Source organism: Geotrypetes seraphini, chromosome 3, assembly GCF_902459505.1.
Source record: "Geotrypetes seraphini chromosome 3, aGeoSer1.1, whole genome shotgun sequence".
NCBI lineage: Eukaryota > Metazoa > Chordata > Amphibia > Gymnophiona > Dermophiidae > Geotrypetes > Geotrypetes seraphini.
The window spans coordinates 263,602,426-263,616,248 of record NC_047086.1 but is presented as its reverse complement, the minus strand read 5'-3'; positions in this window follow the sequence as shown (position 1 = coordinate 263,616,248).

The window sequence follows — 13,823 nt, the reverse complement described above, 5'->3', positions numbered from 1 at the left end:
GAGACAAGACATTTTTTAGTGATAGAAAGAAGTGCAAAAGTGGCATTGTGAGACTCAAAGGTGAAGGAGAGGAATATATAGAAGCTGGTAAAGAAAAGGCCGAATTGCTTGACAAATATTTCTGTTCTGTGTTCACAGCTGAAGCGCCGGGAGTGAGACCACAGAAGACAAATTTGAATAAGGAGGGAGTAGTAATAGACCCTAATCGATTTTCAGAGGAGCTAGCTAAAATAAAAGTAGATAAAGTGATGGGGCCAGATGATGTACATCCGAGGATGCTGAAGAACTTAGGGAAGTTCAGGTAGCTCCACTGACTGACCTTTTCAATGACTCTCTAGAGTCGAGAGTGGTACCGGAGGACTGGAGAAGGGCAGATGTGGTCCCTCTCCACAAAACTGGAAGGAAAAAGTAGGAGATTACAGGTCGGTAAGTCTGACTTCTGTGGTAAACAAATTAATGGAAACACTTTTAAAACAGAGAATGGTCAAATTTCTGGAATCTTGTGGATTACAAGACTGGAGACAATATGGATTCACTAGAGGTAGGTCTTGTCAGACAAATCTGATCAATTTCTTTGACTGGGTGGTCAGAGAATTGGATAGAGGATGTACGCTAGATGTGTTGTATTTAGATTTTAGCAAAGCCTTTAACACAGAGATCTAATAAATAAACTGAGTGCCCTTGGGATGGGTCCCAAAGTGACAGGATGAGTCAGGAATTGGTTGAGTGAAAGGCGACAGAGGGTTGTGATCAATGGAGATCGCTCTGAGGAAAGGGATGGTACCAGTGGTGTGCCTCAAGGTTCTGTTCTTGGGCTTGTTCTTTTTAACATTTTTATAAATGATATTGCTGAACGGTTGTTGGGTAAGATTTGCCTCTTTGTGGATGATACCAAAATCTGCAATAGAGTACACACGCTGGATGGTGTGAATAACATGAAGATAGACCTGGCAAAACTTGAAGAATGGTCTGAAATTTGGCAGCTAAAATCTAATGCTAAGAAATGCAAGGTCATGCATTTGGGCTGCAAAAACCAGAGGGAACGATACAGTTTAGGGAGTGAAAAACTTATGTACATGACAGAAGAACGGGACTTGGGTGTGATTGTATGTAATGATCTTAAGGTGGCCAAACAGATTGAAAAGGTGTCGGCGAATGCTAGAAGGATGCTAGGTTGCATAGGGAGAGGTATGGCGTTTGACAAGTTTCCGCATGAATGACTACTTCAAAAAACTGTGAGCCATGGAATCGAGGGTGAAATACGTGGATTAAAAACTGGCTGGCGGATAGGAAACAGAGTGGGGGGGGGTTTAAATGGACAATACTCGGACTGGAAAAGCGTCACGAATGGAGTGCCAGAGGGCTTGGTGCTTGGATCTGTGCTCTTCAACATATATATAAACGACTTGGAAATTGGTACGACGAGTGAGGTGTTTAAATTTGCAGACGATATTAAGTTATTCAGAGTAGTGAAGATGCAGGAGGATTGTGAAGGCCTGCAATGGGACATAAACACGCTTGAGAAATGGGCCATGACATGGCAAATGAGGTTTAACATGGATAAGTGTAAAGTGATGCATGCCGGTAACAAAAATCTTGTACACAAATACAGGATGTCCGGTGCAGTACTTGGAGAAACCCCCCAGGAAAGAGATTTGGGATTACTAGTTGACAAGTCAATGAAGCCATCTGTACAATACGTGGCAGCAGTGAAAAGGGCGAACAGAATGCTAGGAATGATTAAGAAGGGGATCACAAACAGATCGGAGAAGGTTATCATGCCGCATTACAGAGCCATGGTACTCCATTACCTGGAATACTGCATCCACCATTGATCGCCATACATGAAGAAGGAGCAGTACTACTTGAAAGGTCCAGAGAAGAGTGACTAAAATGGTTAAGGGGCTGGAGGAGTTGCTGTACAGTGAGAGATTAGAGAAACTGGGCCTCTACTCCCTTGAAAAGAGGAGACTGAGAGGTGACATGATCGAAACATTCAAGATAATGAAGGGAATAGACAAAGACAGGTTGTTCACCCTCTCCATGGTAAAGAGAATGTGAGGGAACTCCCTAAAGTTAAAAGGAGATAGATTCCGTATAAACATAAGGAAGTTCTTCTTCACCCAGAAAGTGGTAAAAAACTGGAACGCTCTTCCAGAGGCTATTATAGGGGAAAACACCCTCCAGGGATTCAAGACAAAGTTAGACAAGTTCCTGCTGAACCAGAACGTAGGCAGGTAAGGCTAGTCTCAGTTAGGGAACTGGTGTTTGATCTAAGGGCTTCCGCGTGAGCAGACTGCTGGGCACGATGGACCACTGGTCTAACCCAGCAGTTGCAATTCTTATGTTCTTATGACTTTGTTGAGACCTCATTTAGAATATTGTGTACAATTCTGGAGGCCGCACCTTCAAAAAGATATAAAAAGGATGGAGTCGGTCCAGAGGAAGGCTACTAAAATGGTATGTGGTCTTCATCATAAGGCGTATGGGGACAGACTTAAAAATCTCAATCTGTATACTTAGGAAGAAAGGCAAGAGAGGGGAGATATGATAGAGATGTTAAAATACCTACTGTGACCAGTCAGGCACTGTGACTGACGTGGTCCCTGTGATAGCGGGCTGAAAGGGTGGCAAGAGGCCCAAAAAGGGGGTTGCCAAGGCCACCTCCCAGCACCAAGATGGCCCTCCTGAAGATGACACAGACCCAGAATGGGGGGATGAGGAAAACCATTACAAACACTACCATTCACACGGCAGGACTAGGGACATAGGTTTTAAACCTTCTTCTAAGAATAGTGAGGAAGGCTATTACCCTAGTGCCCACCGGGGGAGCCAGAGAGAAGCCCAGGTGAGAGCAGGTTCAGTCAGAGCAGGGCATGGCTCCCCACTTGAAAATCCAGTAGATGTTAGTAAACTGCTAGGCAGGTTAGGGAGAAGGCTCAGGGATCTCCCTAAAGAAGAACTTTCTGGCTCAAGCATGGGTAATGCCTGGGACCCGATGGAAGTGGAAGAAGCTGGAGCCATTTCAGAGTTCATAGCAGTAGACTTGGAGGTGCCAATGGAACTACAAGGAGAGCTGGCCCCTGAGGATTTGTGTGCAGCCCCTGAATAGATGAAAGTAGGCTTAGCATCCATTTGCAAAGACTGAGCTGGAGAACTGTGAGGTTTTTTTTAAATTTGCTATTCTGGCTGAGGTTGTTTGTTTTTTTTTTGTCAGCCTGGGACATTGACTGCTTGAACTGTGGGGTTTTGTTACTTTACTGTTTTGTTCTCTGCACATTTTTATTAAGAAGCTGAGAGTGCCTTTTTATGGGGAGAAGTTTGCAACCAACCAGCAGGGATTTTAGAAAACTGTTTTTGTGCTTTTTGCAGGCAGACTGTAGGCACTCCCCTAGATCCAGCAGTGCTCTGTGTTAAGCTGGAGGCTTTCTTTTTTTGCTGAGATTGTTTGAATGTTGAAGTATGATAGCAATGAACTGAACTTACCTGAAACCTGCTGAGAGCAGGCTTTGAGAAGCTTTATTGAAAAGAAGCTCTGTGGAGGGTAAAACCACAGAGATGATTGTTTGCATTGAGAGGAGAAATCCTGAACTCACCCAGAGTTTTCCTTTGAAATTTTTGTTTTGCAATTGCATTGAATTTAGGTTTTAGTCTTTCTGGTTTTCATTCTGACATTAAATTTTCTTTGGAAACTGAACCTGGAACTTTGTGCAGTGGTTTTGTTTTACTTATACTATTGTAATCCCTGCAGGGTGATCCCTTACTGGGTCACACGCAGGTGCAATTTTGGACTGTAACCACTGGAGGCACTGAGGAGTCCGTTGGAAGGCTCTGGCCACTACACTACGCAATATAAATGCACATGAGTCGAGTCTCTTTCATTTGAAAGGAAACTCTGCAATGAGAGGGCATAGGATGAAGTTAAGAGGTAATAGGCTCCGGAGTAATCTAAGGAAATACTTTTTTCAGAAAGGGTGGTAGATGCTTGGAACAGTCTTCCAGAAGAGGTGGTGGAGACAGAGACTGTGTCTGAATTCAAGAGGGCCTGGGATAGGCACATGGGATCTCTCAAAAAGAGAAAGAGATAATGGTTGCATGTTTCTATTTTTATAAAGGAAGTTAGAACAGGAACTAGTGCTTCCTAATTTGTTGATTTGAATCGATTCACCAATTCACCTCAGTGAATCAATTCAAATCGATTCACTTTCTAAAAAAAAATTGGATTCACCGATTCATTGAGTCCTGACTCCTGACATACCTTCAGCAGCGGCGGTGGCAGTAACCAGATTAGCAGAACAAGCTTCTCCTGTCCTGTGCAGTGAACAGGCTTCTCCTGGCCTGCTCTGCCGGGGCCTTCCCTCTGCTTGATGACATCACTGATGATGTGGCAGAGGGAAGTCCTGGTGGGCAGGCCACGAGAAGCCTGTGCTGCTTCTGCCAAGCCGGTTTCTGCCACTGCTGCTGCTAATTTAGCAGGCCCGAAAGGGGGGGGTGTCAGGAGACGCTACACATGAGACTAGGAGGGATGGAAAGCTACAGAACATGGGGGAGAGGAGAGAGGAAGAATTGGTGGAGATGGGATGGAGGAGAGGAAGGGAGAAATGCTACAGAGGTATAAAGGGGTGATAGGGATTATCCTGCATATTGATGGAGGGGAGGGAGACATACATGGAGAAGAGAGAAGGAGAAATGTTGGACACAGAGGAGAGGGCAGGGAGAGATGGTGCATGGGGAGAAAAAAATGGTGCCCATGATAATGGAGAGGAGGAAAGGAGAGATGATGCATGGAGAGGAATAGAGAGGTTTGACCCAAGGCAAAAGGCAGGGAGAGAAAGAGAGAGAAAAAGAAGGCAGACAGTGGGACAGAAACAGAAATGTTGGATATGGCAGTGAAAGGGAAGGTACAGAGATGGAAGATGTATGCTGAGCATGAAGAAAGAATAAAATGTCAAATGAGCAGGAGACCCTGGTGAGCAAGTTAACAAGACAAACAGAAACCAGAGCCTGGGATCAACATGATTTGAATAATAAAATGACCAGACCACAAAAGGTAGAAAAAATAATTTTTTTGTGGTTACAATATGTCAGATTTGAAATGTGTATCCTGCTAAAGCTGGTGTTAGACAGCAAGCATGAGCTAGCCGATTTGGCGTGTGCTAAATGCTAACGCATCCATTATATTCTATGGATGTGTTAGTATTTAGCATGTGCTTATATTTAGCGTGTACTAAATTGGCTAGCGCTCCTTAGTAAGAGACCCCCCAGAGAGAAGAAAAGTATTTTTTGTTTATTTTGTTTACACTACAGTGACATCATGGGGATGGAGAAGGCAAAGGGGGTTGGGTGGGTAAAGAGTCTACAAAATAAACCCATCAGGATGTTTGAAAAAAAACAAACAAACCAAAAACAGCCTATTGGGTGGGAAAAGTGAATCAAATTGAATTGAAAAATCAATTCAATAGGCCAAATCAAAACATTTTTCCCTGAATCGGGCAGCACTAGCAGAAAATAGTTCAGTGTTTAAAACCCTTGTAAAGAGCAGAACACAAGTGGTGGAAATCTTTAACACTGGCAAATAAGAGCTGCTATTCAGCTGTGTCAGCAGAACACTGGACATTAACAGATAAAGTTATTTGTCTTGTTTTGTTTTATCTTAGGAAAAATTCAAACAGCCATTAATTGACAGAGAGAACTTTTTCACTGTTAAATCACTAGGTGCTGTTGCTAATAAATCTGATTCCGACATTGCTCTGGATTGTCAAGAGCTAACAGATTTCTTCTAAAGTTGATAAGATCTGTACTTCATGCAATTTATTGTCTCTTTTTAAATCTGATATAATGCCAACTGGGGAATTAGAAAGATGGATGAACTTTTATCTGGTTAAAAAAGAAGGTGTTTTTAATGTAGTCAAATGGATAATTCTGTTAATGCCTTTGATCCCTAACCTACCTGGTAATAAGGGCTTTTAAGTGATGCATTAGGGGAAAAATAACCTTTAGTATGCATAGTAAATGCTTCAATTGAAAAGAGTTGCCTTCTAGAAATCCTTTCTCATATGCCACATACCTAGCATACCCAGTACCGAAAAAAAAACCTTCAGTTAGAACCTCTGGAACCCAATAATTATCATTCTATTTCAAGCCTTCTTTTTTAGGTAAAGCCAGAATAACTAGCTTTGCTGCAATTTCAGGGTGTTATAAAAGATTTGAAGCACTAAATCCTTTAGTCTGGGTTCAGGAGAGGACATAGTACCAAGACTTTACTGATAGCTATACTTGATTCACTACCACAACAGATGAATTCAGGGACTGCTTATTACATAGTATTTCTTAATGTATCATCTTTAATATCATAAATCATTCTTTCTATTTAGTAGATTAAGAGATTAAAATAAAGAGACAGCTCTCTATTAGGTTTAAGTTTCATTTAGTTGGTTGAGTCCAACAAGTAAGGATTGGACTGAAACTTATTTTTGGAAATCAATAAAGTAACAGCTATCACGGACGGGATTCTGCCATATCAACAGAAATATTTAATATTTAACAAAAGCAAATTTATGACTTGTGTAGCATATCAAATCATTTTTTTCTGATTTGTGTTCTCCAGTGTCATGGATGCTCTCTGTTGTTCTTGCCCAGAAAATAAAGAAAATGGAATTGCTCTTGATCAGTACTACATTGATGATTGATGTTATAATAATGGATGTGTCAGCAAGTCTGAAGAAAGGGCTATAATATATCTGTACTATCTGAAGCTAATAACTTAGGTGTCAACTTAGTCACCACATTCTCTATAATTAGGGGTGATTAAAAAAAAATTATGTTTGTTGCATTGCTTAAAATTTTTTTTTTAATCTTTATTCATTTTTAAAACTCACAATAAGTGTAACATAAATTACAATCATTTTATACTTTAACATCACTTAATATATCATCAAATTCGAACTCTCATCAAATATTCCCCCTCCCTTATACCCAACAATTATTCATAAGCAAAAGAAATCATGAAATATTCCCACCCCACCCTGGACGTGTATGAACAAAAGGGAAAAAATTAATATTGCTTAAAATTTCTGATATCTCTAGAAGATTTTAGAGTCATTTTGAAATCTGGTTATCTGATTTATGGATTATTATAATTCTGTCTATTGGGAATTACCATTCCTTTCTGTGAAGATTTTGCAGTTATTATGGAATGCTGCTGCTTGGCTTCACACTGGAAACCTGTGAGGTCAACTAGAAAACACCAGATATATATAGGCAGCGCCTAGACTAGAGTTTTCTCTCTGTTCAGCATGCTTCCTGAGCCTCAGACTATATGACTGAGGCCTTGGAGAGATTCATGAACAGCAGCTTCCTAACTATGAATTGGTACAACTTATCTGAATGGGGACATTGCTGGAAAAGGAGGAATTCAGACAGTCTCTGTCTCCACCACTTCTTCTGGGAGACTGTTCCATACATCTACCACCCTTTCTGTAAAAAAGTATTTCCTTAGATTATTCTGGAGCCTATCACCTCTTAACTTCATCCTATGCCCTCCCATTGCAGTGTTTCCTTTCAAATTAAAGAGACTTGACTCATGCACATTTACATTAGGTAGGTATTTAAAAGTCTCTATCATATCTCCCCTCTCTTGCCTTTCCACCAAAGTATACAGATTGAGATCTTTAGATCTGTCCCCATACACATTAAGGTGAAGACCACATACCATTTTAATAGCCTTCCTCTGGACCGACTCCATTCTTTTTATATGTTTTTGAAGGTGCGGCCTCCAGAATTGTACACAATATTCTAAATGAGGTCTCGCCAACGTCTTATACAAGGGCATCAATACCTCCTTATATCTTACTAGCCATACCTCTCCCTATGCAACCTAACATCCTTCTAGCTTTCACTGTCACCTTTTCAACCTATTTGGCCACATTAAGATCATCACATACAATCACATCCAAGTCCCACTCTTCTGTCATGCACATAAGCTTTTCACTCCCTAATCTGTTCCCTCGGGTTTTTGCAGCCCAAATGCATGACCTTGCATTTCTTAGCATTAGATTTTAGCTGCCAAATTTCAGACCATTCTTCAAGCTTTGCCAGGTCTTTCTTCATGTTATTCACACCATCCGGAATGTCTAATCTATTGCAGATTTTGGTATCATCTGCAAAGAGGCAAATCTTACCCGACAACTGTTCAGCAATATCGTTTATAAAAATGCTAAAAGGAATAGGCTCATGACTGCTGACTTTTGAGAACTTTTTCATAATTGTTTGTATAGGCCTTTTCTGGCTTTTATTTCCTATTGCTGATTTTCTGAGGATTGTTTGTTTATGTTTATGTGTTTTTATTTTTTTATAAATTTATGCATGTAACATCATGTAAATCGTTTAGGCCTTAAAACAGTATAGAAAATTTTAAAATAAATAGCCATTCCTTGGTCCAGAAAATAGTGTATAAGTGGAGGACTTTCCAAACAACTGCCAACATGTCCAGGTCTGGTCGTCCAAGCAAGTTGATCCCCAGAGCAGACCGCAAGATGCTAAAAGAAGTTTTCAAAATCCCTAAAATGTCATCATGGGACCTACAGCAGGCTCTTGCTACTGTTGATGTGAAAGAGTATGCCTCTACAATCAGAAGAGACTGCACAAATTTAACTTGCATGGGAGGTGTGCAAGGAGGAAACCTTTGCTTTTAAGAGAAACATCAAGGCCAGACTGCAGTTTGCGATACAGAACGTAGACAAACACCAGGACTTCTGAAATAGTGTTCTATGGACAGATGAGTCTAAAATTGAATTATTTGGACACCAGAAAAGAGGACATGTTTGGCGTACACCAAATACAGCATTCCAGGAAAAGAACCTCACACCAACTGTGATGCTTGGAGGTGGAAGTGACTTTGAAGTGCTTGTAGATAAGTTAATGAAGCCATCCACGCAATGCGCAGTGGCGGCAAAAAGGGTGAACAGAATGCTAGGAATGATTAAGAAGGGGATCACAAACAGATCTGAGAAGGTTATCATGCCGCTATACCGGGCCATGGTGCGCCCCCACCTTGTCGCTGTACATGAAAAAGGAAAAATACTACTCAAAAGGGTCCAGAGAAGAGCGACAAAAATGGTTAAGGGACTGGAGGAGTTGCCGTACAATGAGAGGCTAGAGAAACTGGGCCTCTTCTCCCTAGAAAAGAGGAGATTGAGAGGGGACATGATCGAAACATTCAAGATATTGAAGGGAATTGACTTAGTAGAGAAAGAGAGATTGTTTACCCTCTCCAAGGTGAAGAGAATGAGAGAACACTCTCTAAAGTTAAAAGGAGATAGATTTCATACAAAAGTAAAGAAGTTCTTCTTCACCCAGAGAGTGGTAGAAATCTGGACACTCTTCCAGAGGCTGTTATAGGGAAAAGCACCCTCCATGGATTCAAGAAAGGGCTAGATAAGTTCCTGCTGAACCAGAACGTACACAGGCAAGGCTATACTCACATAGGGCACTGGTCTTTGACTTAAGGGCTGCCACGTGAGTGGACTGCTGGGCAAGATGGACCAGTGGTCTGACCCAGCAGCGGCATGTTCTTATGGTTTGGGGATGCTTTGCTGCAGCAGGACCTGGCCAGCTCACCATCATAGAATCCATCATGAATTCTACAGTGTATTAGAGGGTGCTTGATGAATATGTGAGACCATCTGAAAAAAAAAATTAAAGTTGAAGCAATACGACAATGACCCAAAACATACCAATAAATCTACCAAGGACTGTCTGAAAACTAAGAAATGCAGAGTCCTGGAGTGGCTGAGTCAAAGCCCTGATCTTAATCCCATTTTGATGCTGTGGGGTAATTTGAAACAGGCTAAACATGCAAGAAACCCCTCAAACATCTCACAGCTGGAATAATTCTACATTGAGGAGTGGGCCAAACTTTCCTCAGACAATGGTAGAGACTGGTAGATGGCTACAAGAAGCGTCTCACTGCAGTTATTTAAGCCAAAGGGAGTAACACTAGCTATTAGGGTGTAGGGTGTCCTAATTTATTCCTAAATTAGAATACACATTTTTGTGGATATCTTTTGTTTCATGAGTAAATCAAGGAAATTTTTTGTTGTTTATCTGCAATTACATCACTTTCTTTTCCAGAGATAAATAAAAAAAAAGATTTGACATTGATATGTGAACATTTCGTAAGAAAGCTGAATATTTCATGGGCATTCGGAAAAATTAAAAGGGGACAGATTCAGAACCAATTCTAGGAAGTTCTTCTTCACTCTAAGGGTGGTGGACATCTGGAAAGCGCTTCCAGAGAGTGTGATAGGACAGAGCACGGTATTGGGGTTCAAGAAGGGATTAGATAATTTCCTGAAGGAAAAAGGGATAGAAAGGTATAGATAGAGGAATACTATACAGGTCCTTGAACTGATGGGCCGCCGCATGAGCAGACTGCTGGGCATGATAGACCTCTGGTCTGACCCAGCAGAGGCAATGCTTATGTTCTTATGACTGTATGTCTGGCTATTGGAGAGACAAGACTGTGTGCAGGGTTCCAGAGCAATTGTCAGGAGGCACCTCCAGCCTGGAGAAAAAGTGGATGGTCATCTGTGAGCACCTCTACACAGTCCACCACAACAGGGACATTGATGACTCTAGAAATAACTACAGAATAGTCTAGCGCCTTTCTCTTTGTTATAAAAGATGGCTCAGAGATAGGATATAGGGCCTATGCTGTGGCTTTACTGAACATTGGAATGTCTTACCTGCTGTCATTCAGACTTGGGAAAAAGGCAAACTTGGGCTTTAGTAGATTATTTCATTGTCTTTCTCTTTTACTTTTTTAGTTCAGTACTCTACTTTTCAGAAAAGTCTGTTTAGGCAATAGTGTAGCCTGTAAAGTCTATTAGGATTTTATATAAAAAGTATTTTAGACTAGATTAGTATTTTAGATTGTATTCAGAGCTTAATATAAGATTATATTAGGGTACAGATAGCAGTTAAGGAAAGTCTCTGTTTGGTGTTTAATTACCTCCCACCCTCCCCTGCTCCCACCCATCCCATACAATACATTGAATAGTAATTAGATGTTCTGTCCTAGCAGGCTCATAGTCTAATTGTGGTGTCTGGGGCAATGGAAGGTGAAGCGACTTCTCCAGAGTCATAGGGAGCAGATTGGGATCAAACTCACAAGGCAGCTGTAATCACTAGGCCACGCCTCCCCTAAACTAATCTCGACATGTTTTACCTGCTTATTCCCACAAAGGGTCCAAAGAGGCTCACAAAAAGATAGCCAATATAAACACTGGGAAGATTACAATTTTTAAAGATAATTTTACAATATGGTCAATATTTGAAATCATTTAACCAGCCAAAAATGGATACTGCCCAGTTAAATTGCCTGTTTGAAGCTATCCACTAATTTTCAGTGCCACTTAACTGAAGTCTGGGGGCCAAGTTGGCACTTGGCTGGTTGTGCAAATATTAAATGCTTAATGAGCTAGGGTAACTTCAAATATGGGACTGTGAGTTCTGGAACTGAAATATTGAGCTCTGTGTATCACCTTGCTTCTTCCAAACCCATCTCCCAGTTTTGAGCATGAGAACTTGCTCTACTAAGACTGATATCAGATGCTTTGTTATTAAGGAGGTGCCTAGCAGTGTGTCACCACTCAGTGCACCACCTAAGGTGCAAGCCAAAGGCATGCTCCTTTTTGCAATGACTTCTATGGCAACAAAACACAAATCTTATTCTGGCTTTGGTGACACTTTAGCATTATTATGAGGGAGTGCTGAAAAGTTCTCTGCCTAACCAACTTCCTAAATTCTGAACGTTATTTTGCCACTGTAGCTGAAAAGAGTGTTTTGTTTTTTTGCAAAGTGCCAATTTGCAGAATTGTAATGCTGTATTTGGACACAGTTTCAGATGATTGATTGAACATGTCAACAAAAAGTGTTTTCTTTTCAAATGTGGAACTTCGAGCTGTCATGAAGTTCCTATTCCTACAGAAGAAAACTCCAAAGGAAATCCATTATTGTACGATACAAACATTGAGTAACAAATGCCCATCATATTCCACAGTGAAGAAGTGGTGTGCAAACTTTCAGCATGGAGATTTTGAGATCGAAGATGCAGCAAGATATGGGAGACCTTCATACGGTGTTAACTTCTGAAATTGTTGACCTGATTTGGCAGATTGATGAATATTGGCTAAAACAATTGCTGAGACACTACATATATTTAGGGAACATAGGTATATAATCCATAAAAAGCTGGGTATGCAGAAGCTATCAGCCATTTGGAGTGCCCAAATGTTTGATTGCTGATAAGAAACGACATTGAGTGGACACTTCCAAGATGATTTTGCAGTATTTTCAACAAACTGGTGCCAACTTTATGGAACAACTAGTTACTGTTGATGAAACATGGTTCCACCACTATGATACTGAGACAAAACAACAGTCCATGCAATGGTGGCTTGCAGGTTCTCCAAGGCCAAGGAAATTCAAGACCCAAGTTCAGCATGAAAGGTCATAGCCACAGTGTTTTGGGATCAGGAAGGTGTTGTAATGACTATCTTCCAAGGTACCAAACAGTTAATGCAGATTACTACTGTAACTTTCTGTGCTGATTAAAGGAGACACTTAAAGAAAAAAGGAGAGGGAAGCTGCAGAAAGGAGTTCTCTTTTTGCAAAACAATGCACCTGCTCACAAGGCTGGCAAAATGATGGATGTTTTGATGCAATTAAGTTTCAGTACATAGATCATCTACCCTACTCACCAGATCTTGCTCCATCTGACTATTTTCTGTTTCCAAATCTTAAAAAGAGTTTGAAAGGGCAACAATTATTGAGTGATTTGGAGGTGATTGCAGCAGCAGATAAGTATTTCAGTGACCAGAAGTATTTTATGGAAGGGTTACAGAAACTTCATTCACGATGTGCCAAGTGTGTTGAACTTAGGGGTGAATACCGTGTTTCCCCAAAAATAAGCTCTAGCAATATTTTCAGGGTAGGTCTTAATATAAGCTCTACCCCTCAAATAAGCCCTAGTCCCGGGATTCGCTGGCAGTTTCCCTTCCCTCCCTCCTATCCCTTGTGCAGCAGAACCCTTGAAAGAGCACCCCCCCCCCCGAGCACTTGCACCCGCTATGCAGCCGAATCCCCATTCTTCCCTCCCTCCCATTGTAACTCTGCCGCGAGCCCTACTTACCTCTGTAAGCTGCGTCGGGCCTTGTCCGCCCATGTTACTGATGATGTCCTCAGTAACGCAGTAGAGTTCACAGGCGGACAAGGCTGAAGCAGCCTGTTTAGAGTTCTGTCGGCCCAACACTGCTTATGGAGGTAAGTAGGGCTTGAGGCGGGCTTCCGATGGGAGTGAGGGAAGGCTGTGTGGCGGGTGCTCCGGGGGAGGGGGTACTCGCTCAAGGGTTCTGCTGCACAAGGGATTGGAGGGAGGGAAGGGAAGCTGGGTAAGGGGCCTACTGCATGAGGGATGGGAAGGAGGGATGGGAAGCTGGGCAATGGTTCTGCTGCACGAGGGATGGGAGGGAGAGAAGGGAAGCTGAGCAAGGGTCCTGCTGCACAAGGGATGGGAGGGAGGGGAGGAACGATGCTGCACATGTGGGGGAGAGAAAAGAAAAAAAAAGAATTGGGGTGAAGGAGAGGAAGGGAGAGATGATCATGTACATATTCTGAAAATAAGACCTAGTGTGTTTTTTGGGCCTAAAATTAATATAAGACACTGTCTTATTTTCAGAGAAACACGGTATGTGTGGAATAACTTATAAGTTTCATGGCTCCACATCATTCCCTTCTTGGTTGGACTGAGAACTTTTCAGCAC